Genomic DNA, 13,220 nt, shown 5'->3' with positions numbered 1-13,220 from the left:
GTTAGAAGAATTCAACCTTTTCTACACTGATATAATGATTGACAAACACAATATTAAATCTGCCTTTCATTATACTACCTGGGTAGCTGGTATAATGCTATTTGTTGGGATGCAGAAGACTAGGGGAAGAGAAGATAAGAGAGAAAACAAAAAAGTAAAGGTTTAGTTCTGACTTGTTGAAACAAAGAGGCCTATTCAACTTCCTAGCGAGTAATTGAGTTTGGAATTCACAGGAGAGGCCTGGACTGGGGATATAAATGAGGGGTTGTCATTATGGAAGGTGCTCAAAGCCATGACCCTGAATGAGATCAGCAGGGAGGAAGGAGAGTTAGGAATGAGTACTGAACAGCTCTTCATGAATTACAAGGCATTGTGAGAAAAAGGGAGCTTTCCAGATATTAAAATGTAGTTTAAATTAAACTATTAAAACAATGTGATATTGAATTTCAGTAGAGATCAATGATAAAGAGTTCAGAAAGAGACTCAAGTATATCTGGGCATTAATACACGATAAATGTAACATTTCCGATCTGCAGGGCAGGTATGGATTAGTCAACAGAACATGATCAGCGTGGCATTCCTTCTCCACGTTCTTTGGACGTTACTATTTTTAAAACTTGTTGCTATTTTGAGTATTTCAGCAAACAAAACTGAATAGGTAAAACCTGGAAAAGTGTTGGATCTTGTCTTTAACCTATACAAAATTTATTTTGATGTAACTTATAAACAAATAAATTAGCGTACAAGTAAAAATTTTTTGTAATTCTGGGATAAGGAAGATATGTCTAAGCATAGCATATAAGATAGAAAGTTTATTTAAAAGTTTGTAAAGAATTAATAATGCAAAAAAAGGCCAAAAAATGATACATTAGGAAAGATACTTTCAACAAAGCTGACAAAGAGTTATTTTCTTAATATAGCATATGAAGATGTTTTATAAAGAACTCTTAAACAAATGATTACATCCATAAAAACATAAAGGTTATGTCAAATGACAAAAAAAGCATGAAAAATATAAATGGCAAATCAATTGCAAACAATGTTTGGTATATTTAATTATAAAAACAATCTAAAATGATGCAAAATATCATCTTTTATATTATCAGTTAGGCAAAGATATTACTCAAAACAAGCTATTAAAGAAAGTCACTTTTGTGATATATCTCCAAAGTTTTAACACTGGCTGGGCAGATAGTGTTTTCCAAAGATAGCAGCAGCAATACATAGTGCATGTCACTTTTTCTTTTATACATGTGACATCAACACGCTTCCATTGAGAGATAGGGTCTATGTCCCCTCTCCTTGAATGTGGGTGTCTTGGTAGCTGCTTCAACTAGCAGAATGTTGCAGAAGTTAGACTGTGTGACTTCCAAGACTAGACATCCAATGCAATATGGTTTCACCCAGCATTCTTTCTCTGTCTCTCTGTCTCTCTGTCAATGCTTTCTCTTGAAACCCAGCCACATCATGAGAGGAGGGTAGGTCCTCAGCTGATGCCTCGTTTCAACCTTGAGTGAACGACCAAACTTTCAGATGATTCCAGCCCCTAGACTTTCAGTCTTCCAGCTGAGATTCAGCATCATAGAGCATAGGCAAGCCATCCCTAGTATGTCTGAATTTCTCACCCACAGAAACCACTGGAGATAATAAATGATTATCATCATTTCAAGCCACTAAGCTTTGGGGTAATTTCTTTCTTTTTTTTTTTTTTTTAAATTGGCACCTGGGCTAACAACTGTTATAAATCTTTTTTTAAATTTTTTTTTCTGCTTTATCTCCCGCCCCCCCGCCCCCCCGCCCCCCCGCCCCCCCGCCGACATAGTTGTATATCTTAGTTGCAGATCCTTCTAGTTGTGGGATGTGGGACGCCGCCTCAACGTGGCCTGATGAGCGGTGCCATGTCCCCGCCCAGGATCCGAACCCTGGACCACCGCAGCGGAGCGCACGAACTTAACCACTCGGCCACGGAGCCAGCCCTGCTTTGGGGTAATTTTTTAATGCAATAACAGATAACTAACACACTGGCTTTCAGCATCATATGGCAAAAGCCTGAATACAGGGCATATCTGCTAATTTATCTTGAGGAAATACTCAGAGAAGTGCACAAATATTTATGTACAGGGAAGTCAATTACAGTTTCCGACTTTTCACTCTTATAAGCAAGATAATGTCAAACAGTTGGGAACTACTTAACTAAATTGAGATACAGCCATATAATGGAATACACAACCATTCGAAATATGTACTACATCTGTATCTGGCATAGGAGTTCTTCAATTTATACTATTATGTAAAAAATCAGATTTCAAAGTATTTTCCATGTAGAATCAGATTCTTTGGGGAAGTTTTTCTCTTTATTTAAGCAGAGAAAAGTTAAAAAATGCGTCAAAATTATAATGGTGGATATCTTTCATAATCAAGTAAAACAAGCTATTTCTATTGGGGAAATTATAGAGAAAAAACTCAAAGCACTTATGACATTTTCTCATCTAATACTCACAGATGCTATGAGACAGGCATGGTTAGTGGTTTTGTTTTTAAAGAGATAAAGCGCACATGTCAAATTTTGAAAAATTACAAAACGCTACTTGTGTCCTTCCATTCCTCGTACATCTCCTTTCCTATCCCTGATCAAACGGGCAAATGCCCTTTTTGTTCTTGAGGAATGTCTAGGGAGATAGGAATAAGAACTTATTTGAATGAATGTGCACAGACGCTACCCTGAAAGCAAATGAGTCATTTTATTACTGCATATCAAAAAGACCTTGGATAATATTATGCCAACTTTTATAAATGGGTCAAGTATCTCCGAAACTCTAACTGGCTTGTCCATTATCAGTCAGAAATTATTCGGAAAAAAACTTGATATGCCAACTCCAAAATTTATGATCTTTGCACTATACTAAGAAGCACTGCAAAGTGTTTCAAATTTTTATTATATGATGCAAATTCTAGGTATTCTAGGTATTGTGCAAAGAGAATATACAGTCTTATTTCCCTAGACATCATAGTCTATGTAAATTAATCCTCATTTACTTCATTTAAACAGAACTATGAAGGTTAAAAGAACAATGGAACATTACATACTGAATTTCACAAAGAGATTATTATTGAGATGATACAGTAAAAAAAAGCAAAAAGTTAAAGTGTTTACTTTAAGTATGTTTTAATTGTGTGCCAAGAGAATTCATTTATTTAGAGGACCATATCTGTGCTGTTTTTTGAATACCTTCTACCTATTTTCCAAAGTCTAAAATATTAACCAGAAGGGGCTTACTTCAAACCTTAATAATATAGGATTGGTCCAAGGCATAACTGTGAATTCAGGAAAATTTGTCTTCAGAATTCATTCATACTTCCTTTCTTCTTCAGATTTCATTACCTAGACATATGGACATGTGTCTATTTTCCCCACAGGAAGGTTGATTCTGGCCATAAAACTACTGTTAGTTAAAGTACATTGCCTGGCAATTCTACATCATTGGCCCAGAAGTAATTAAAAATTTTGACAATTACAGTTTTAAATTAGTTATCCCGCCTTCTAGTGTTTGATTGAGTTTTCATCATGTTGCTTCAGGATGCTGCATGGAAATAAGCCACCGAGACTTTTCATAAATACCCTGGGAACATTTTGCAAAATATTTTCTACGTTTAACATGAGCTACATAAAGGTGTGCCATCGATTAGGAAAATGCCTAAGAAATTATCAGTTATAGCTCACATTCTATATAGAGGAGGAAACCGAAGCTCAGAGAATATCATTCCCCAAGGATCAAAAACTAAAAGGTAATAAAGCCAGAATTAGAAATCTGATTGCCCAAATCTTAGTCTACTTCTTTCTCCCCGTGGCTCCATTCTCGCTCTAGGGTAACGCTGCATCTGCCTGGTTGGACCAAAAAAATCAAGTGACTACTTTTAGTCCTCCTGGATATGTTATCTGCTGTCTGTGGGATTCTCAGAACACAGTCGTTGCTGGATTCTGCCAAATTAACAAGACAGTTCTAAATGTGTACTAAGGATGTGCCTCATGCTATAGGTTGCATCCAAAGCCATTGTTTAATTGAGTGGTTGTGGCAATCTTCCTAAATCATTGCAAATTAGTAAGCAGCATGAGGTACAATGGAGACCAGGAAGGCTCAGGTGTAATAAATGATTGTCCTTTGAGAGAGTCATTTCTTCATAATAGGGAAGTAATTCATTAGGGAAATAAACAGAAACTTCAACTGTAGCAATTAAGCATACTGAAAAATCTTTTATACGTAAAATCCTCTACTTCTTGACTGCATTAAAGCAGAAACCAAAGATCCATTTCCCAAAAAGTTATCAAAACTATGCAAATTCACTTAAAATAGAATTGTTCTTTGACTCATCATTTATATTGTGGCATAAAAACAGAAATTATTTTCCACAAAGAATTTTAAATTTCCATCTTAAGTGTATTTATTTAATTCAGATTTTAATGCTTAAATAAAATACAAAAAACAAACAAGCAAACCTAAAAACTCGAAGGAAAGCTTAGAAGGTATGATATCATTGGTGTTTAGGGAAACATGATGTAAAACAAAAGGTTGAAAGTCCAGGTAATTAATAAAACAGAAGAATTTCAAAAATAAATATGGTATCAGAAATAAGTCTGTGGTTACTGCATAAATGGTAATAAGCCAAGGACCAGAATGTCAAAAATTTAAGTCCACGTGGCTTTGTAGTTACTCTGCAAGCCTCATGGCTTTAGTAAAACTGATGACAGTCTCCTTTTCCTTTCTTCCTTTTCTTCAAACCCACGCATATTGTGACTGTCATCTTTTACTTTGCGTACACAATTTTCAAACCATGTTTTTCATTTTTTGCTACATATTTATCTCTTAGTTTTTTTTTTCTTTTTGTTAAGGAAGATTGGCCCTGAGCTAAAATCTGTGCCAGTCTTCCTCTATTTTGTACGTGGGATGACACCACAGCTTGGCCGGATGAGCAGTGTGTAGGTACACGCCTGGGATCTGAGCCTGCTAACCCCAGTCTGCCGAAGTGGAATGTGCAAACTTAACCACTACACCACCAGCCTGGCCCCTTAATTTGTTTTTTAATCCTTTTTTCTGGGTAATTTATATAAATAGATATACCAATCATTGAAGCTGCAGTTTTTGGGTTATTCAATTATTTTAGCATTTTTCAATATTAGTGAATAAATTTTATTTAAAAGCATTTCTGATAACATTTCTTAGGTAAGAATTGGTTTGAAGATACAGTACATTTAAGGGGATCCCAAAATAGGTAATAATTTAAAGCTCCAAAAGAAGGAGAAAGACCAAAAGTTTACATATTATGTACTCACACTAAAGAAAAGTCTACCATCTGGGAGTCATGATTAGGCATTCAATCAGGGCAAATGAATGTCAAGAATTTCACATGGATTCCATTAATCAGATTTTCTATTACATCATCTGAATTGAAGTCCTTTATTTCTCCACTTCATAAATAATATCTCTTCAAGGACCTGCCTGTGGGGTGAAAATAGGACATAGAATTGACGTTACTCTGAAGAAACAGATGCAAAAAGGGGCACATGCCTGCGAGGCTCTCTGCTCATCACCCACACTTAATGCACTGGGCCAGGAGAAAGTAGGCTGTTTTGAAATGTGTGTCTTATTTTTCTCTTTAAATGTGGATTTTTTTTCCCTGAAAAATCTTTTGGAGTTGAAAAATATTAATTATGACACGAATCTTGGGAAGATTTCTGAAAACTGGACAACTTAGTTCAGTACTTAATGTAAAACTGTGAAATGTAAAATGGAATAATGTAACTCATACAAATAAAGAATAAACACATGTCTAATATTTATTGAACTCACTAAGGAGGGAACAAACAGGATGATAAAACTGATCCAAAGAGAATTTGAGGACCTAAGTATTTATAGCAAGTGAGGAAAGAAAGTCAGAGTAAGATTGTTGGGTTAGACACAAAACAACATAATGGAGATTCGACGTGACTAGGGTTTAGAGCACATGTATGATTCTAGGTTTGAATTGTAGAGGCCTTGTGGGTCATAATAAAGAATGTGGACTCTTTCCTGAAAGTGATAAGGAGCCTGGCATTAAGGAATATTCTGATAAGTTCTTTTCACATACAACATATTTTATGGCCTTTTAAAATTTATTTTCTCTCTAGCTTATCTGTGGCATTAATAACATGGTTTTAGTTGTATAAAATGTTGGTGTGCTGAGGACGGGTAGCCCATGTCCTAAAGGCCTGATATGGGGTGAAGAGCAAGTTAAGAATGTCCCCTCCCTGTCACTGTGAATCTGACAGTGTGAATCATTCCTTACCACTCTGACTGTGATTGTTAGGGTCGGGTACATGGATGGAGGGAGTGAGAGAATTTTTTCAAGATCTAATTCACATATGACAGAATACACTACATTAGAGTATACCGTTCAGTTATATTTTTTTCATATATTCACGAGATTGTTCACCCATCATTACTATCTAAATCTAGAATATTTTCATCAGCCCAAAAAGAAACCTCCAACCGAGGATCAGTCACTTCCCATTTCCCCCTCCAGCCCTTGGCAACCACTAATTAATTTTCTGTTTCTATAGCTTTACCTAATCTACAGTATTTAAATGAAATTGTATATTTTATTTAAATGATATATTATTTACATGAAATAATATAATATGTGACCTTTTGTGTCTGATTTCTTTCCTTAACATGATGTTTTCAAGGTTCACCCATGTTATAGCATGAGTTAGTACTTTCATTTTTATGGCTGAAGAATATTCCATTGTGTTGATATATCACATTTTGTTTATTAATTCATCAGTGATGGACATTTGGGTTGTTTATACCAGCTGGCTGTTATAAATAAAGTTACTATGAACATTTGTGTACAAGTTTTTGTATGGAGTACATTTTCAATCACCTTGGGTGTATACCTAGAAATGGAATTGCTGGGTCAAATAGTAACTGTATGTTTGTTTAACTAAACTGCCAAACTGTTTTCCAAAGTAGCTGCATCATTTTACATTCACACCAGCAATGTATGAAGGTTCCAATTTCTCCACATCCTTGCCATCAATTGTTATTGTCCAACTTTTTGATTACCATCATGGTAGTGGGTGTGAAGTGGTATCTCATTTTAGTTTTGATTGTATGTCTCCTGATGCCTAATGACTTTGAACATCTTTCCATGTGCTTCTTGGTCATTTGTACATCTTCTTTGGAGAAATGTCTAGTCAAATCCTTTCCCCTTTCATTAGTTGTGTGGTTTTTAAAAAAGATTGGGTGGTAACAGTTTTATATTCTGGATACTGGACTCTTATTAGATAGATGATTTGCAGGCATTTCCCCTGATTCTATGTGTTATCTTTTTAAAAAATGAGTGTATATATATATTTCAAGACTATTTTTTAGAGCAGTTTTAGGTTCACAGCAAAATTGAGAGGAAAATACAGAGATTTCCTACATACTCCCTGCCCCCACATGTGCATAGATTTTCCTCGTTATTAATATACCCAGCAGAGTGGTACATTTGTTACAACTGATGAGCCTACATCAACACATCATAATCACGCAAATCTATAGTTCACATTATGGTTCACTCTTGGTGGTGTATGTTCTACAGGTTTGGACAGATGTATAAAGACATGTATCTACCATTGTAATATCATGCAGAATAGGTTCACTACCCTAAAAATCCTCGGTGCTCTGCCCATTCATCCCTCCCACCTCCCTAACTGCCAGCAACTACTAATCCTTTTACTGTCTCCCATAGTTTTGCCTTTTCCAGAATGTCATATAGTTGGAATCATACAGTATGTACCCTTTTCAGATTGACTTCTTTCACTTAGTAATATGCATTTAAGATTCCTCCATGGCTTGATAGCTCATTTATTTTTAGTGCTGAATAATATTTCATTGACTGAGGTACCATAGTTTTTCTTATTCATTCACCTACTGAAGGACATCTTGGTTGCTTCCAAGCTATGGAAATTACAGATAAAACTGCTATAAACATCTGTGTGCAGGTTTTTGTGTGGACATAAGTTTTCAACTCCTCTGGGTAAATACCAAGAAGTGTGATTGCCGGATTGTATAGTAAGAGTATGTTTAGTTTTATAAGAAACTACCAAACTATCTTCCAAACTGGCTGTATCATTTTGCATTCCAAGCAGCAATGAATGAGAGTTCCTGTTGCTCCACGTACTCACCAGCATTTAGTGTTGTTGATGTTCCAGATTTTGGACATTTTCATAGGTGTGGAGTGGTATCTCATTGTTTTAACTTTCATTTCCCTTATGACGTATGATATACGGCATCTTTTCAAATGCTTATTTGCCATCTGTATATCTTCTTTGGTGAGGTGTCTGCTAAGGTCTTTGGTCCATTTTTTTAATCAGGTTGCTTGTTTTCTTATTATTGAGTTTTAAGAGTTCTTTGTATATTTTGGATAACACTCCTTTATCAAATACTTTATCCTTTGCAAATATCTTCTCCTAGTCTGTGGTTTTTCTTCTCATTCTCTCGACATTGTCTTTCACAATACAGAAGTTTTTCATTTTAATGAAGCTCAGCTTATCAGTTTCTTTTCATGGATTGTGCCTTTGGTATTATCTAAAAAGTCATTGCCGTAACTAATGTCTATGTTGTCTTTTCATTCTCTTGATAGTGTCCTTTGAAATAGAAATAGCTTCAATGCTGAAGTCCAATTTATCTATTTATCGTTTGGTTGCTTATGCTTCATGTGTCATATCTAAGAAAATATTGGCTTGTCCAAGGTCATGATGCTATACACCTACGTTTTCTTCTAAGAGTTCTATAGTTTTAGCACTTCTATTTAAGTTTATGACTTATTTTGAGTTAATTTTTGTATACGATATGAAGAAGGGATACAATTTCTATTTTTTGCTACTGGCTATCTAGTTGTTCCAGCAGTTTGTTGAAAGATTATTCTGTCTGTATTGAATTTTCATGGCATCCTTGTCAAAAATCAATTGACCATAAATCTATGGTTTATTCCTGGAGCTTCAATGCTATTCCATTGATCTATATGTATATCCTCATGCTATTCCCACACTGTCTAGATTAATATAGTTTTATAATAAATTTTAGAATGAGGACATGTGAGGCCTCCCCTTTTGTTCTTCTTCTTTTTTTTTTGAGGAAGATTAGCTGTAAGCTAACATCTGCTGCCAATCCTCTTTTTGCTGAGGAAGACTGGCCCTGAGCTAACATCCATGCCCATCCTCCTCTACTTTATGTGTGAGATGCCTACCACAGCATAGCCTGCCAAGCAGTGTCGTGTCTGCACCCAGGATCCAAACTGGCAAAACCCAGGCCACTGAATTGGAACGTGCAAACTTTACCACTGCACCACCAGGCCAGCCCCCGTTTTGTTCTTCTTTGTAAAGATTGTTTCAACTATTCTCAGTCCCTTGCATTTCCATATAAATTTTAGTAATATCTTGTCAAGTTCTGCATAAAAGACAGCTAGGATTTTGACAGGGACTTCATTAAATCAATAGATCAATTTGGGAAGTGTTATCACCTTGACAATATTAAAGTCTTCCAATCCATGAACATGGGAAATCTTCTCACTTCTTTAAGTCTTCTTTAATTTCATTCAATGATGTTTTGTAGTTTTTAGTGTGAAAGTCTTGCACTTCTTTTGTTAAATTTATTTCTATTTTATTTTTGATGCTATTGTAAGTGGAATTGTTTTTAAATTTCATTTTTAGATTGTTTATTGTTAGTATATAAACATCGAATTGATTTTTGTATATTGATCTTATATCCTGCAACCTTGCTGAACACGCTTATTAACTTTAATAGTTTTTGGGAGGACTTCTTAGGCTTTTATATATACAAGATCATGACATCTGCAAACCGAAGAGTTTTGCTTTTTCCTTTCCAGTGTGGATGCTGTTTATTTCTTATTCTTACTTAATTGCCCTGGCTAGAACCTCCAGTACAATATTGAATAGAAGTGGTAAGAACAGACATCCTTATCTTGTTTCTGATTGTAGGAGAAAAGCTCTCTGTCTTTTGTCATTAGATATGATGTTATCTGTGGGGTTTTTTGGTATATACACTTTATTAAGCTGAAGAAGTTCTCTTCTATGTTCAGTTTGTTGGGTGTTTTTATAAGGAAAAGACATTGGATCTTGTCAATGCTTTTTCTGTATCTATTGAGGTGATCATGTGGTTTTTGCCTTTTATCCTGTTAATATAGTGTTGTACACTGATTGATTTTCAGGTATTAAACTGACCTTATGTTCTGGGATAAATTCCACTTGGACGTGGTATTTAATACTTTTCCGATGTTGCCAGATTCAGTTTGATAGTATTTTGTTAACGATTTTTTTGGTTTATATTCATAAGGATATTGGTTGTAGTTGTCTTTTCTTGTGTTGTCTTTGTCTGGTTTGGGTATCATGGAAATACTGGTTTCAAAAAATGAGTTTCAATGTACTATTTCATCCTCTTTATTATTTTTTTGGAAGAGTTTGCAATGGCTTGGTGTTAATTCTTCTTTAATTGTTTGATAGCTTTCACCAGTGAAATAATTTTGTCCTTGACTTTTCTTTGTGAGATGTTTTTGATTACTAATTTAATCTCTCTACTTGTTATAAAATATTTTCATATTTTCTACACCTTTTCTCCAAGTAGAGAATACCAATACAGAGATAAAAATTATTTTTAAAATAATATCTATTCTGACATCAAAAAGGACAATAACTGAAATGAAAAATTCACTAGAAGTCCTCAATAATAGATTTGAACAGTCAGATAGCAGATTTGAACAGCAGAAGAATCAGTGAATTTGAAGATAAACCAATTAGATTGTCTAGTCTGAAGAACAGAAAAAGAAAGAATAAAAATGAACATAATCATAGAAACCCGTGGAATATTATCAAGTTATCAACTTATGCCTAAATGAAGACCCAGCAGGAGAGGAGTGAGAGGAGGCAGAATAATTTGGAGAAATAATGACTGAAATCTACCCAAATCTAATAGAAAACGTTAGTCTGTATATCCAAGGAGCTCAACAAACACCAAGTAGGATAAAATTAAGGACATCTACACCTCAACATGTCAAATTTTTGAAAGACAAAGAGGGATTCTTTAAGGCAGCAAGACAGATGCAACTCATCTTACACAAGGAAATCTCAATATGATTAACAGGAGATTTCTCACCAGAAACCATGAGAGCCAGAAAGCAGATGGGTGACATATTCAAAATGCTGAAAGAGAGAGAGAGACAGCTAATAATCCTATATCCAGTAAAACTATCCTTCAAAACGAGACATCACTCTCATGCTTTACTTTAGTTCTTTAAACATGGTTTCTTTTAGTTGAGCATATTTTCAACAGGTGATTTGAAGTCTTTGTGTAATCAATCCAATATTTGAGCTTCCATTGTTTTTTTTCATGTTATGGGCCAAATTTCTTTGCATGTCTCATAAATTTTTGTTGAAAATTTGGCATTTTAGACAGTATAATGTGAGAAAATTAGTTGCATGAATGTCACTTCTCTGTACAAAAAGTTAAAACTGCTTCTTAATCCCAATCCTAGTGACACAATTTCAAGGCCTGAATATTCTTGCCCTATGTTAAGCTTGCAACTTTATCATTCTCGCTCTCTCAGAATGGAGCCACCCTTCCAGTTAGGTGAATCCTGCCCATGTTTCTGCCTCCATGCTCCCACCTCCCATTCACACCCATGTCATGGCTTATTACTTTAGTCTATGGTATTGGCTGGAGACTGCTATGCTGGTGCCACCACTGCTCTTGAGTAGGAGGAAAATATGTGCCTGAGAGATCATCTGTAACAGAGCCAAAGCAGGAACGGATTATTGTCTTGCTCACATTTGGGTTGCTAATTTCTAGTCCAAGGTTTTTGTTTTCTAAAGGGACAGAATAGAAGTTTTTCCCAGTTTTTTTAGACTACACAGAGACCGGAGTGACCGTCAGAATAAAAGTCAGAAAGGACAAGTCAAGCAAGGCTAATCTAGCCCTGATGGCACATTGATCAATGAAGTTTGTAACAGAGAAAGTTGTGACCAGTGATATCACTGTGTCTTAGATCCTCTATCTAAGGGGAAGGTGCCTTGGCTGGGAGATTTGAGACCTTGTCCACATGGATAAGAAGCGATTGAAAAAGTGCGTATTTAAGAATTGAAATAAAAGATAGTCTTGAAGAGAAAGGAGCAAAGTTAAATGTGGTTCAGTAGTTTCCATATCATTATTGAATCTGAGCCTGGTGCCAAGTGCATACCAAAAGACCTCTCTCCTAGTTGTCTGATTCATATGGTAATTTGTTATAGTTTTGTTCAAGTTGATAGTTTTATAAAACAGGATATATTATCCCATGTCAGTTTAACTAATTTGGTTGTTTCCAAAGTCCTCAATTTAAAAAGAAATTATCCCTTTAGGATAAAGCAGAAATATCAAAACCTGAATGCCTTCACCTGACCATTTGCTACAGTTTTACTACCCAATCAACAATTCCCATTGCACTGGGTTTACTGAGGAACCGTCTATCCACATTCTATCATATTGATGCTCAATCTTAATCATTTGGATATCTTAGGATGACCACATTTAAATGGTCTCTGTAGCAGAGATTTTTCCTACTTCTTTTAGAAGGTGGATAAATATTCAATTGATATGTAACAGGAAGTTCCTCTGATTTCATTGCAGACATAGACATTACGAGTACACAATTTTAATCTATGGTAGAAAATACTAATCACTCATTTAGTACTTTGATTCAAAGATTATATAAATAATTTTTTCTTTAAAAAAATACTAAAAAATATCAAACACTCAAAATAAATGGAAACAAATTTCTGCTTTTGAACTTTTATGGAAAATACACTTTTAAGGAAGTGTGAAAATTTGAATACTCTGTTATTAGTGAAAATGAACCTCATAGTAATATCATGAGAAACATAGTTTATTAAGAAGTCAAAATCTAGCAATTTCTAAAAATAATAGGATAAAGATTTATCTGAAGAAGTCCATGTGCTGTCACATGGTATTAGATCTTATTTTCCACATACTAGGCAATATATTCATAAATACATTTTTGTCTTTTCCCTTGAAAAACAGAAAATTGTTGGAGGCAATATGTTAATTTAATTGCATTTTTTCTTGTGTCTGATTAATCTTGCATACTCAAAAAGGGAAACAGTTGGGATTAGTCTTCATGCTAAATTGATA

The 13,220-nt window shown here is 34.9% G+C and overlaps 1 long non-coding RNA gene across 2 annotated transcripts in view; it reads right to left on the bottom strand.

Annotated features, from left to right (window-relative positions):
- LOC102150946 (uncharacterized) overlaps positions 1–13,220 on the bottom strand; it is a 68,444-nt gene that overhangs the window by 25,803 nt on the left and 29,421 nt on the right. The window contains exon 3 of one of the 2 annotated variants that reach the window (XR_011428550.1): positions 5,330–5,495. This is a non-coding gene — a long non-coding RNA (uncharacterized lncRNA). Of the gene's footprint in view, positions 1–5,329; positions 5,496–13,220 lie in introns of those variants that run through there. The other variant, XR_002801259.2, reaches the window with a different exon arrangement.

The sequence above is a fragment of the Equus caballus genome, chromosome 18 (assembly GCF_041296265.1).
Source record: "Equus caballus isolate H_3958 breed thoroughbred chromosome 18, TB-T2T, whole genome shotgun sequence".
NCBI classification, from domain to species: Eukaryota; Metazoa; Chordata; class Mammalia; order Perissodactyla; family Equidae; genus Equus; species Equus caballus.
The sequence above is the reverse complement of the archived record's forward strand: the minus strand, read 5'-3'. Positions and strand labels throughout refer to the sequence as shown.